The 15235-nt window shown below is 34.9% G+C and overlaps 1 protein-coding gene across 1 annotated transcript in view; it reads left to right on the top strand.

The window, feature by feature from the left end:
• The window catches only part of PTPRN2 (protein tyrosine phosphatase receptor type N2), a 635322-nt gene that overhangs the window by 286963 nt on the left and 333124 nt on the right, over window positions 1–15235 (top strand). The gene's annotated exons all lie outside the window — the stretch shown is intronic.

Here is a 15235-nt window from a genome sequence, read left to right as displayed (position 1 = left end):
TGATTTTTTTTTTCCTGGGAAAATTTAATATGGCTTTTTTTATAACAATGATCTTCCCTGTCTTGTAAACTTGTTGAATCTCTCTGAAAGGATCAGCAAATATGATGCTGTTGGTAGAGCCTGCCTGCATTGCCAGAGGCTTTTGACAAGGTCTTCCCAGAAGTTTCTAAGGAAATTAATTGTTTCTTAGAATGTGGAATATGGAACAGAAAAATGGTGAATCACTAATTTGTTAAGAGGCAAGAAACAGAGATTAGGAAAAAAGTATTAGTTTTCTAAAAGGCTAAGATAGTGAAAAAAAAAATTAAGGATCTCTGCTCAGCATGTAACATTCAACATAGTTATAAGTGAATTAGAAAAGAGAGTGAGCAGGATGGTGAGAAATCCTGCTAATACTGAATTATTCACAGTATTAAAGGTGAAAGTTGATCTTAGAAATGTAGAATAAAGCTGAGTGAATGGACTCAAAATGGCAGATGAATTTCATTGTAAATTACTGTAAAAATTTCATATGGAGAAAAAATAGCTTTGCATACAAGGTCTACATAGTAATGTACTTAGTGTAGTAATGGGTAATTTGATGAAAATGACAGTTCAGTCTCCATTATCAGTTGAATGAGGAAAAGTTTTTTAAGGATTATTTGGAATGGAATAGAAAACAGAATAATATCATTTGTTCTTCCATAAATATGTCCTTTGCCTTTATTTAAATACGACATATAGTACTGCTTCTCATACCTCAGATGGATTTGAAATTCTGGTTGAAATGGAAATATTCAGGGAAAGGCAGAAGGCATGACTATAAGTATGGAATGTCTTCCATATAACCAGTGGTGCAGTAAGAAAGGAAACTTTATTTTGGAAAGAAAAAAAAGACTATAGTATGAGAAAGGTCTGTCAGCTCTAGAGTTGCACAGTGAATATGGACAGGACTGTATAATTGCTTTTGCAGTGCAAGAACAGATGAAACTGGCAGAAGGCAGGTTTAAAATAAATCAGAATGCAGTTTATAGTTTTTCCAGTTGTGGATAATAAGGTTTACATGTATTCAAAAATTTACACATAAGAAAATTAATGGAATTGACATCCTCCACTGAAATTTATCAAGGCTGTGGAAACATTATCAAGTCCAGGAGGTTCCTGATGTGCCTTGGCCTGTTCCTTGCAAACTACTCTGAAAAGTAAAAAATGCTGTAACTTTTTTATTTCAGTAAAACTCAAGATATAACATTCTGGTTTTGCTTACCACTGGAATCAAAGTAGTTGTTTCCAACTTCTTTAACTTAAATGCTACTGAAAAAGTGGGGAGGTTCTGGGGACAAAATAATGCCACCCCAGAGAAAGGGCAACAAAGTGGTGAAGGATCTGGAACATAAACCCTGTGAGGAGTGGATGGGAGAGCTGGAGGTGTTAACCTGGAGAAAAGGAGGCTCAGGGAAGACCTCATCAGTCCCTACAACTGCCTGAAAGGAGGCTGTAGCCAGGTGGGGGTCAGTCTCTTCTCCCAGCCAGCAACAGGACAAAGGGAAATGGCCTCAAGCTGTCTCAAAGGAGGTTCGGGTTGGATATTGAGAAAAATGTCACTGAAAGGATGGTTAAGCACGGAAACAGGCTGTCCAGGGAAGTGATGGAGTCACTGTCCCTGGAAGTGTTCAAAACCAAGCAGACTTGGCCCTTTGGGATATGGTTCAGTGGGCATGGTGGTATTTGGTTAAGGTTGGACTTAATGGTCTTGGAGGTCTTCTCCAACCATAATGTTCTATGATTTGAAGAATTTCTGCAGATTCACCAATTTAAATTCATATTTTATACAGTAATTTATCTACTCTTTATTACATTAACATCCCAAGCATTTTTTTAATTTCTATTTGCTTAGTGAATTAAAACTTTCAGGTTTTGATGGCTGCAGAAAGAGGTTTATAGGAGTTTTACATAAGCTCCTCTTGGTATTTCAGTGTGGCCATAGTATTGCCATAACTAAACCTTGTGTTTGTCCTTTACATTAAAAAAATAAAAAGAGCTCACAAATATATCCATCCCTCAAATATTTTAAATTTAAAAAGTATCTTATCTTTCTAACTCATGAAGTTGCAGTGCTTGTCAATGTACTCACTAATCAGTTCATTTATTTTAAGCAAACGTCTTACTTCCAGATCTCTAAGCCAAAAATAAATTCTCTTAAAAAATCAACAGCAATATATACTTACATAAGAAGTTTTTTCAGGCTCTAGTTGTAATTATAAATTTTTAAAGTCAACAGTGTCTTGAAGAAAAGCATTCCAAGTACTTAATTTACCAAGGGAAGCCAAAGGAGAATAAATCAATGCATACTTCCAAGGTAGGCACAGGTAAATGCATAATTCCATGCTGTACTGCTATTAGGGAACTTGACATCCCTCCAGGAGCTTGGAAAGCAGATCTTGTTTACAGAAAATGAACAGACCAAATGGACAGAAGAATTTCACAGTCTGTCATATCCTTAGAAATGAAAAGAATTTGGAAATTGAGGTAATCAGATGCCATAATAAACATAGGAATGTAAATTATTCAGATTTGCAAAAAGGAATCTATTTGTGCAGGTGTTATGTACATGCAAGTCTCACTGATAGCCACAAGAACAGTGTCTGTGCAGCAGTTTGGTCTCATTATTCATGTAGCATATATTTTTGTAACCAAAATGGATACACCTCATATTTTCCTTGCACTACTTAAGGCTTAAATATAGGGAACTATATTTAAAGTTTTCCATCCTCCTCTGTGGAGTTTGAAAAATGTGCAGGTTAGAGAAGACATGGGACTATTTAGTAACTATGCAGGGAGGTGAAGGACTTAAAATATCCACTAGAAAACAGAGATATGGAAGTATGATGATAAAAATGATTGTCTCTGTTGTCTTGGAGTTTGAGATTTATTATTCTTGGTGCACACATGACCTGTCTTGAAGGAAAATAAGCTCTCTGAAATCCTTTAGAAAAATTCTTGCTGATAAAACTTTTTTTTCCCAGTAATTCACGGTTCCAATTCTGTGTAAATGTTTTGGTTACTTTTGGTTGGGGTTTTTTTTCAGTTTCTAGGGCTATGTAATTATATGAGGAAGCTGACAGCAGAGTAATTTAAAATTGTGAATAGCTTGTTTTCTCACATTAACAATACCTTTATTTGTTCTAGAGCAGGACATCCAACATTTTGCCAGCTTCACACTCCTTGGCATTCAAATGATAGAATACATCTTTCATCAAGTAGCTGTCCTCTGGCCTATTTCTGTTTAATGAGTCAGGTTCAATGCTGCAATGTAATTTAATCTCAATGTTTTGAAGAAATAAACTTTCTCAAGACATTAGTTACCTGCTCTAGGAGTAATTACAGTTGGCATGACATCATTTAGACAAACAAATGTATATTTCTTTTCTCTTCAGTTTAAAGGTCAGGAGAAACCTAGCAGAGAACAATTATCGGTAAGATAACTCTATAGAAAATTGTAATATATTTGATGTAGAAATAAGGAATGAAATTGCTTTGTATGTAGTCCAGAATCCTACCATTTAGGCAAGGACAGTGATAATTAGAAAGTTTCCAAGCAAAGAATTTTGGCATAAGGTATCTGTAATGGTCATTTATATTCTGAACACAGGGAAAAGAGATGTAGGAGAGTTTTGGGAACAGATGCTCAGCACTGCTGAAATGTCTTTTAGTGTTAGAGTCATGTTCACATTTCTTTTTGTATTATATTGAAGTGCAACATTTTAGGTGTTTAGGTGAAGACTGAAAAGCAAAGGGCTGTGGGCATGGTGTAGGCATGGTAGTGATGGGGACAGACAGCACAGTTAAAGGCTGTGCATAACCAGATATTAGGGAATTAACAGGTCTTGTGTGCAAGTTCTTGTGCCTAAGGTAACTTGTGAGACACACTAGTATGGAAGGTCAGAAATTTAGATTTATTTAATGTATATATAGGAACAGAAAATTTTTCAATTTTAATTTCCATAACTTTAAACTAAACCATTGGTTTGGATGGTTTTGTGGTTAGCTTTCTTTTTTTTTTTCTTTTTGGTTGGGGCATTTTTTTACTTTGCTATGCCCTGTTGGTGAAATTCATGTTTTCACACTGCATGTGGTCTGAAGGGGACTATTATCCTGACTTAGAGAGTAGGTTGTTGAATCATATGAACTTCTTGTCTAAAAATCATTCCTCTGTGAGTGATTTATTTCTGAAAATAAAACATCACAAAATTAATTCTGCTGAAACACAAAAATGCAAAGCATAATGTATTGTTATTCAAATTTTACTGTATTATGCAATACAGCAAGCTGATTTGAATAAAAACACTGCCTCAAAATTATTGGAATATATTAAAAACATATAGAATTTCTCAGCAGTTTTAAATGACTGCAAATGATTAAATCTGCAATCTTACAGATTTTGAGATTTAACATCTAAAAATTTTGGTCATGTCCCAGCTGTGAGCTGAAATTTCCATGACAAAAAATTCAATGTCAAAAAGTTCTATTGTGTATATGAATATTTTTGTTGAAGTTGGCAGCTCTAAACAGACAAAACACCATCCTTCGCTTTTAGCATTAAACAGTCCTTTTGAATTAAATGAATACTTCAAACCCCTTAGAGGTAACTTACCCTGTGTAGTGTTTCCAGCTGCTGGTGTCTGATTGGTTTGGATATGGTCCAAGATATCATATGGTCCAAAGTGGTCCAAGATATCATAGTTCTGCTCTTAATTAGGGTGACTAAATGGCCGAGCTCTTTGTGAGCCTGTATTCAATTGGTGAAGAAAGTATTTATGCCTTATTCTGCCTCCAGTGTACTGCTTCTCCTGCTGACATCATGAAATTTGACAGTATTTTTTTGTGCTGGTTTGCTAATAACATCCACCTTGTTTTTCATGGTGGCTGTCAGTGCAGGAGACATGAATTCTGTGTCATCAAAAGGAGGAAATTTCAATTTCAAAAAGCAAAATCACTGTAGCTAGCCTTGGTTTTCTTGTTGACTCTTGGCGTAAGCTTTGCAAGTCTTGTGAGAAGTCTCAGCAAGATGAACTCTTGCTTCAGGCACCAACATGTCCATGCTGGCAGAGTGTCTTGGATCCTTTTTCTACCCCACAGCTGTGAGCAGTGATGGTTGTTTTGAAAGTATTCATTGGTCAGTCACTGTCAGATCACAATTCAGCTGTGATGAAGTAAACAACAAGTTTAAAGTCTTCAGGTGAATTCCTTCTCTCTATCTAGATTTTTGTAGACTGTGCAATAAGATATCTTGCTCTCTGAGATGGTAACAAAGAATGTGTCTGTGAATAATTTGGAGTTCATCTTTGAAGAGAATTGACAGCTTCTGTGTCAGAAACTTTGAACAACGTAGCCAGGAGGCTGTGAGGTTCATCTGATTTCACTTGCCCTGTCCCTGGTTTAAGTAGGATTACAATTCCTTGGTCTATAATGTGAAACGTAAAGATTTGACAGGTCTTTTTCTGTTCTTAACCTCTCTTAAGTCTTCTGGTGTAAATCCTGATTTCTTCTACTCAAGCCTCCTTAGTTCACATTGTCCTTCTTCACCTCCTGAGCTCTCTGTAGTGGATCAATTTCCTTTCACCTACTGTATCACCAAATCTGTCTGAATTATTTTCCTCGAATCCGTCCATTGCTGAATAAAGGATGTCATTATGGCTTTGAAGATTATTCAGAAACAGAATTGTCTCCTGCAATACCAAATGTCTGATACAATGATTAATGACTTTTCAAGATGGCATTTCTTTCCCACCTTGTTCTTCTGTTGAAAAATAGAACAAGTGAAAAGTGCCACTGTTCAGAAAATGTCTCAATCCTGAAGAATAACAAGTACCTTTGGTTATGCCTCTTCTCCATGGACTTCCTTCTAATTATGGTATTCATATCTGTGATTAGTAGGGGTAGAATTCATTTGAACATACACCTCTCTCCTCTAAGAATAACTATGAGGCATCTAATTTTAGACAGAAATATTTCTTGTCTTTAAAATCACTTTCTGTTTTAATAGAAAATTGCAGAACTTCCTCCTGTTCAACTTATAAAGTCATGTCATCTATTCCAGCATAAACCCTTAAATCCAGCTGCTTATTGGGAATTGTAAAGCTACTTAATAATTTTGTAAAACTGGGGAGGAAAACAAAAAGAGCTAATTAGCATTATGTAGTTAATAGTCTTTAATTTAAAGCAATGATAGTTTATGTCGTTGCATTTTCATGCCTCTTATTTACACCCATTAATAGAAAACTGTCAATTAAACTAAAATAAGGAGAAACACACCACTGGTGTAGAGTAGATATTAGAATATTGTGGAATACAGTAATTAATACCTGAACAACACAGGTTTAATGGAAATAGCAGAATGGAAGCTTAGATTGAAACTCATGTATTTTTGTTAGGTGTTTTTTTTCTGAAAACTGTAAGCAGGCCTATGGAGACTGGTAAAATAAGTCTTCCATTTAAGTAATTTATGTCATGGTTTAGAGGTTAATAGAAATTTTTAAGCTGAATTTTTTAAAGAGCCCTCTGGTAATATATCTAAATGCATTTTAATAGTGGAAATAGAATTCATCTAAATCTGTTGCAGCTGTTGAAATGTTAGGCATTTATTCAAAAATAGTTGCCTAGATTGCCTCTACATTCAAAGAGAAATGATAGATTATATGAAGTGATATTTATCATAGGTGGGTAAAAGTTTGAGAGAGAAATCATCACTAATGTCCACAGAATCACTGAGACATTGTTGATGATAGAGCTGCCATACATAGATCCTGCATGTAAATCTGGGGAGATTGGTGGAAGTCAGGATGGTAGAATTTAGTACACTGAAAGCTTCTTCCTGTAATTGCTGCTTGGTAACAAACTCAAAGATATATTTTTTTCTATTGATAGATTCTCTTAAAGTCTTCTGGTGCGAATCCTGATTTCTTCTGCATAAGTCTCCTTTATTCACATCATCCTTTGCTAACATATTTAAAGCTCTTTAGGCATTCAAAATTAATTTAAGAGCAAGTAAAAATACAAACATTTAAATTTTGATAAATATTACCATATGTGATACTATTAAGTAACCAAATGCCTGCAGTTGGCTTCTTCACACCTATGGAGCTGATAATCCAGGATAAAACTGCACTATAGTTGGAGTGCAAAGTGGTTTTTCTTCAAGACAAGGATATCTCCCAATACACTTTTGACTATGGTAGTGGAAAGTCTTTTTCCATTTAAACTTGCTACAGATTTCCATGCACAGATGTTTGAAACTGACCTGTACCTTTTATGTGTAGGACAATTTTCACTTGGTGCAAATGAACAAATAGGTGCTCTATAATCCATGGCACAGAGAATGTGTGACTGAAACAAAATACTTTTGTTTTTTTGTATAGCAGCAGTACTGGGGGGGTCCCACTGTGTACATAGCATCAAAAAGTCCCCACACTAAAATATTTGAGAACTAATTTTATTTCTGACTTAAAGCAAGCAGAAATCCCCAACCCCAAGACAATTGCTTAATGTTGTATTTCATAATATTATTTAGCCAAATTGCATCCATTTCACATTTTTATGATAAACAGCACATTTCCCTGGAAAATTGAAATATATATGCATTGTGACATATACAGCAATAATAAATACAATTCCAGACATCTCTAAATGCTATAGTCCTTTAATAAAGTTTTATGCATTTTTGTGCAGTACACTTAAGATGCTATCTCTGTTTATAGCAGATCCCAAGCATATTACAACAAATAATTTAGGAATGCAACAGTTAGAAGAAATCTGGTAATGCAAGATCATGCGTTGATCTTTGAATGCATTGAAGGGCAGCTTTTATATAAAGAATAATTTGGCTGTGTAATATTTTTTTATGATTATGTAACTTTCTAGGTAAGCATAAAGAATGGAATTGTAGAAACTCTGATTTAGGTCAGATAGCATTGTAACCTCATCTTTACCCTGAAAAGAACAGTCAGTACCTTTTTTTCCCCCCATTAGACAGATTGATTATAACTTCTCAAAATGTGGAACAACAAGATTAACCTAACGATTTACAACCGTGCATGCAAATAAACACTAGGCACCATGTGGAACAGGGATAATGTGGAACAGATAGTGTTCTATTTCAGTTGGTACAAACAGGAAAATAGACTTTATCTGATGTAACTAAATATCCTATTTTTAATATATGAAATTGGATGATTAGAAATCTTGTGATTTTAGCTGATAGCTTTCATATGAGCCAAAGAATAAAAATTGTGAGTGAGAGCAGTGCTACTTCAGGAGTCTATGAAAAATAGTTGTTATTTAAAGCACAAGAGAAAAAACAGAAAATCAATATACTCATCTGAGAATCAGGCTGTTTTCCCTTTTACCTGGAGAAAAGTAATAACATGAAAAGGCCCTTCTCCAGAAGTGTGGTGTTTTGGTACAGAGTGTAAGGACAGCTGCTCTGAATCTGGGAGCAATTTGTTCTCTTGCTAAAACACGATTTACAGGTTGACATCTTGGGAAGGAGGCACAAGATGACCCTGGATGAAAGGGCAGGTGGGGGTTTCTGGCTGGAAAAGGCTTAGTTAGAAGGTCCAGGGGATTCACATATCATCTGTCTTGAAAATTGGCACTTGCATGACCTTCTGCTGCTGATAGCTCATGGAGGGATGTATCTGAGAGGGGAAGTAATGAGCTCTTGATAGTGGGACTAGGAATTATTTGAGAGCTTTGAGAGAGTTTTTGAAGATAAGAGAAGTTTTTTGGCAGTGCTCACAAGGGCACAGTTGTCAGCAGTGTGTGTTAACATTGCCTTCATTCTGAGCAGTCTTTCTCCTATGGACTGGGGGCTCCTTCAGCAGCTGCTGCTCCTGCCTGATACTGTGCACAATTGTTAGGGAATGTTGGGACTACAAGGCAAGGGACTTGATTTGCATGAATTGTTTGTTTTCTGGACTATCTATGGCCAAAGAAGGGGTTTGTATTTTTTCATCCTTGAGTTTTCCTGAGCTCCACATATCCATAATGACATGCAAGATAAGATTGAGTTGAATTTATCCCATTTGATATTGTTCTTATCTGGGGATGATGTTTTCCATTGTCTGACAAAAGTAGTTTTCAGGATTCAGAGATAATTGACCATTGTAAGAATCTGCAAATACTTAAAACTTTTAGAATTACCTAGTCCTCAGGAAAATTTTAAATCTCTTTGTTATGTTTAAAATGTATTTTCCATAAATTTGAACTTTCTAGATTAAGAGAAACTGTATGAATTTATGTTGGCTGAAGTCAGAAGACATCTCTAGATTTAATCTAGCCATAGATTTTTCAAGTAGTACCTGTAAATTCTCTGCAGCTCAGTTTTCTTAATTGTAAATCTGAAGTATGAACAGTAAAAGGCTTTTTAGAAAAAAAAAAATAAGCTGTAGTATATAAGTTAATTCAGAGGATAGGCAGTACCATCAACATAGGATAATTATGATCATTTTTCTCTGTGCTGCTTCTGTTGCTTTTAAATATATTTTTTCCTGGTGCAACAAAATCAGGATGACAGCAGTCATAAAATGGTTTTGGTTGAAAGATCCATCTAGTAGGTTATTTTGACTGTCCCCCAGAACTGTGATGGGATTGGCTGGCAGGAGATCATATACCCCATATCTGATAGTCTGTTGAAAAAAAAAAAAAAGACCAAAAAAAGACAGATGTGAAAAAAATGTATATGCCAAAATCCAGAGGGTGCCTCTTGGCAAAGTTTTATAGACATTTTAGATCAGTAACAAGAAAAGGTAGGTAGCTACACCCCGTTACTCCTTCCTAAACAGCCAGGTAATTACTTTTGGCATTTTGACAAGTGTTTGCTGGAGTGAAGGTCAAAGCTGTCAGCAGAGAAGATCTATGCTAATCTGCTCAGCTGGAGAAGTCTCAGGTAGCTAATGTTTTGTAATTAGAAGTTGTGGAAACCACTTTTCACTGTAGTTTTGCACTGAGCATAAGTGAACCAATAAAACAGAGTAATTTCATTTATCAGAGTTCACAAAAATTAGCTAAATGGGTGCTTAGGAGTAAACATCCAATATGAAATTGGAGAAATATGGGAAATCTGTGATACAGAGTAAATGTATATTTGTATGCATCTATATGTGGTTATATATATACATGTGGTATTATTATATATATATGTGTGTGTGAATACACATATATTTATCAGACATGTTTATTATGTGTGCGTGTAAGTGGCTATACATGTACACAGAGATAAATAATGATAATACTTTTAATTTACATTTAAAATATTAATAAAGAGAAGGATGGAAGGAAAGAAAAGGATGCACTTATTCTACTTTAAAAAGGTGCTGGAAATAAAAAAAAAAATTGCTGGAAATAAAAAAAAATTGCTGGAAATTTCAAATACATGAATGCAAAACTTCAATTCAGTGCATGCAAAATATTCCCATTTGCTTGTGGGCATTTTCACTTCATCCAGCACTACTCTGTGAGTGGATTTGTTTAATTGAGAGGGGTTTTAAACTGCTAAAGTACTTTAGCAATGTATGAGAAAATATGAAAGAAAAAAACCCAAACAAATAATTGTTTTAATACAATTATGAAAACAATGGAAATTTTTATAGTATGTGTCATTTGTTTTATAATGTTGATTGTCTTTTCCTGGTGTTACATTCATGTCTTTATCACACTAAACTAAAAATTATTGTTCTCGCTCATCATGGTGTTCTTTCTGCTACTGAAAGTGTCTGTATTGTGTATCTATATATGTATATATACATATGTAAGAGAGAAACAGGGAAGGTTTCACTGGAGTTCAGGGTGTTCAGCTGTGCTCCTAAACTCCAGACAGCCCCTCAGGTCTGCAGTGATTTCGCACACAATTAAGTGTTCGTTCCCTCTGATTTTGCTTCATGAACTAAAATACCCAATATAGGTATGTGGTGACCATGAAATTCTTACTGTACATGGAGAAAGAATGTAGACCATCAAAAAGTAATAGTTTGGGACTGATTAGTGTGTACTGTGGAAATGAAAGTAAGGATTTGATGGCCAAATCTTAGACCTAAACCCAGTGAGAGAAGGTTGCAATATTTCAGTGGTTGCAGTCAGAGCTGGAGTAGAACTTCATTGGTAGCAGTCAAAACATACTGGTGTTTTGCTGAGTGGTTTTTAACCTTGATCAGCTCTGCCACACAAACTGTTGAACTGTTACCAATCAGGAGCCATGGGGCTGCAGCACTGAGGAAAATATTCCTTTGACAATTTTTGCCTTTACATATAATCCAGAGCAAAAAGAGATAAGGCTTTAAATCTAGGTCTTAAAAATGGTAGGTTAGTCTGAAACATAGACTTTAATTGAGAAAAAGATTATTTTTTTCTTCTGGATTTCATGATTGAGGTTTTATAGGAGATGGTTAAGCCTTTTTCAACTGTTACATCATTTCAGGGAATCCGCAATACAACTGATTTTGGAAAGAGATCAGAAAATGCTTCTTTTTTTTCCTCCCCCATCCTTCCTTCTCTGAATGGATTTTGTGTATTATATTATTCTTTCTGATATTTCTTTCCTTGGCATTTTTCCTCTTCATTGGAATCCCCATGTATTCATTCTCTTCATTCATTTAACAACTTGAGGGTATATCCTGCACCCATGTGCAGCAATTTAGTGTGAATCTCACATTAACATTAATGGGAAATGTGCAGCTAAAATCAACCACACTGGGGCTGGTTACTACCCTTGGCTGTAAAACGGGTTTGCACAGGAAATCATTTCCACTTGAGAACTGGGAAGTCAGAGAGGCTGTTATTTTATATTAAATTAAGAGTATTTTGAAAGTATTTTTAATGTGTTTCAGATTGAGAAATCCACCTTATATAGAACGTGTTATTTTGTGTTGCAACTTAATGTTTTCAAAGATAGGTCACATTTTAGGCAAATAAATTTTTTTCCCTGACAGCTCCCAAATACTCTGCTTTCCTTATGATTAGTAAAATATGTTAATAACTATTATTTGTTGGTAAGTTAATATATTTTTTAACTTTATGTTGAAGAATCAGATGCCCCTCTCAGGTTTTCTGATGTGAACATGGATGGATCCAAACATTTGCAATGGTTTTCTCAGTCCTTCTGCAATTCTGCTTTTTTGTCTGGTTCCTTTGCCTCTCATTCTATCCAAGGCACTTTTTCCTGCTGGCAGCAAAGCTCTCATAGAATAACTAAATATCTGAAATCAGTACTGGGGACGAAAAAGAGCTGGAAGTTGGGAAATGTGGTAAGGCTAGAAAAGCAGGTTTGGGTAGATGTTTGTCTAAGTGACAGTATGGGCAAGGAAGCTGATTCTCTTCTCTGATTATTAAAGTGGTGATGAGGCAATGTTTGGATGTTTATTACATATTTTTCTACATATTGCTTCTACTTATGTGATACTCTTTACCAGTCTAAATAAGTGCATCCATCTTTCACTTAACACTGGTTTCTTGCTGTGTTAGATGTAGGTAAGGAGCATCAGAGAGTTTAAGAGCTCTAATCTGGTTAAACTGTTAAACTGATATCCATTATCAACTGATATCTGTTATGCAGCTAACAACCAAAAATGTTACAGTTGGCAGATATTTATATGTAGGGGCGTATGTACCAAAATGAATTATAACTTGCCCTTAAGAGTTTTAAACAAACTTTGTGGAATATTGCCATACAGTTAAATAAATCTTTGCTTTAGACAGAAGGCAGTTAGCATCTAAGAATCCTCATTCCAAAATGCCTTTCCATCTCAGATTTCTTCACTGAGAAAAAGCAGAAATGGAAGTTGTCACAACAGAATGGTCAGTAACACAGCAGAGAGTCTCAGCATGTTTTCACAACCCCATGGGCACCTTCAATTTCTGACACCCTTAGGAACAGGCTTCAATGTGGTTTTACTGTGCATCTAGTAATGCACCATCTATCACTGGTGCCACTGATGAGCATCCTTTATGCTGCTAGTGCCTGTTCTGGATAAAAACTTGCAAGTCACACTTTTTCATTAAGCCACTGTCATTGGTTTTATGAACAGTGGTATCATAAGAGGTAAAACTGAGTTTGGGGTAGATCTCTGCAAGAATAGGAAATCTGGTCAAGCCCTGCCCTCTCCCCGGCACTTCTGTGGGAGAGACTGTCTTTGTTGATGCTTACACGTGCTGAAGTTAGATAGTACATTTATACCCTTTATATTTTTATACTCTGCATTCTTTTGAAGCCTTTATCACATTAGAGAGAGAATCCCTAGAAGTCAGTGTACATATTTTTTGAAAAAGTTGAAACCAGTTGTATTTGATTTCCATACTCTTCCTTCTGAGCACTGCTGGAGAGATGATACATGGCTAAAGGAACCAGATACAGCCATTCATATAGAAACCAACTCCAGGGCAAAATAATTTTTTACAGATTTTAAATGTACTCTTTCTCTGTGTTGAGACACAGTATTCTTTCTTAAACTCTTTTTTTTTTTTTTTATGTCTGAAACTTCAGTTATAAGAATAATTTCCAGTCTTCACCATTCTGTTCAGGAACTGTTGTACCTGATGGAAATGCACTTGAGTGCATCTTCTGTTTGTGAAGATCTTCAGGAGTTCTTGAACGTGTTCCAAAATGTGCAGATGGGTTCTGCCCTTGTGCCAAGGGAGGTGGAAGTCAAAAGTCTCCAGCAGTGTGCCAGGGAGCCCAAGATATCACAGTGACTTTGTCAGAATCACTTTTGGAGGCTGGTATTTATCATGATAAATCAAAATGTTTATGATTTGTGGTGAAATAATTATTTTTAATTCTGAAAGATGTCCAGATTAATGAAATATAGCTATACAGAACCTCTAACACTAAATGTGGTAGGACACAGAGGAAGGTTGTACCCCCTTAAAATATCTTCCAACTTTTTTTTCCAAGAGTCTTTAAACTTTCAAAATGCTATATATCTGTGGAGCTGACATTTATCTTTTCTCCAGAAGATTTCTGGAAAGATTGTTAGAACAAAAATTCCCTTCAATGTTTTAGATTTCTGATGAATCCTGACTGATGATTACCACATTTAGACATGACACTTATTTTGATTGTTAGCTAAATTCTTCTGACAGGATTTTTGTGTGTAGAAATGAGAGAGTTCCTTTAAATTTATATGTTATAAACCTTTACAAATTTTCATAAGTATGCTTGGCTAGTTCATCTTTTATCCTAACCCTGGCATATTTCTTTTGAAAAAAACTGCATGTAAAAACATGACATTCTAATTTCCTTTTTCATTAATATTATTATTTTAGTTTATGAACATTCTTTGCTGTTTTCCAAAATCTGCTCCATTTTTAATTTTTTTAGGGCATAATTTCCCACATTTTAATAGAAGATATTTCTTTTTATCTGTAATTAAATCCATAACTTGTTATTCTCAGAAGGTTATTATGGATTGTGACTTGACTGTTACAAAAAATGACTTAAAGAGGCTCCTAATATCAATTTAGTGTAAGGATTTAATTTATTATTCATTAATTTTGTATTCATTGTAATAGCAGTAATCATTATGAACTCATTGGGTAGGTATGAGAATGTCAGGCACACTATATTTCCATAGAAATTCAGTTCATTAGTCATCTTTAGCAAAACATAAAATACCATTCATGCGTTATTGCTGTCACTTGTTTCTCTTTATAATTATATGCCAGTTATTTTACATAAATATCTTCATATGTGTAAGTGGTACTGGAATTTAAAAGTTTCAATACATGCATAAACTCCCTTCTCTGTGCTTATGGCAACATAAATTTTGGTTATTTAAATCAAGATAGCTTCTCTCAACTTATGACAGCATACAGGCTAATTTCACATTTTATTTTAAAGAAAACACTTTCAAATATTGTCAGTTTACATTGGCAGAATGTGTTGATTTTTTCATTCATTCGCTTCTACTTTTTAAAAAAAGCTTTCAGTTTAGCAATGCAGAATTCTAATTTTTATTTCAAACTAATTCATAGGTTCATCAGAACATATGTAATTTCCTATTTTAAAACGGGAATTAATATTTTCTCTTCATTGCCATTGTGTATTTTGAAGTGTTCAGAATAGAATTGTATTTTTTTTTTCATAAATACCTCGGGTGGATCATTTGTAACTGTCCCATATTTCTGAGACCGCATGCTTTCACTTGTAAATGATCCTGCTCATGTTAAAAATGAGTTGACTGAATGCCTTGGTAAAAAACCAAGT

The sequence above is a fragment of the Agelaius tricolor genome, unplaced genomic scaffold (assembly GCF_023055355.1).
Source record: "Agelaius tricolor isolate 1412-34295 unplaced genomic scaffold, bAgeTri1.0.p SCAF_6, whole genome shotgun sequence".
NCBI classification, from domain to species: domain Eukaryota; kingdom Metazoa; phylum Chordata; class Aves; order Passeriformes; family Icteridae; genus Agelaius; species Agelaius tricolor.
The sequence above is the reverse complement of the archived record's forward strand: the minus strand, read 5'-3'. Positions and strand labels throughout refer to the sequence as shown.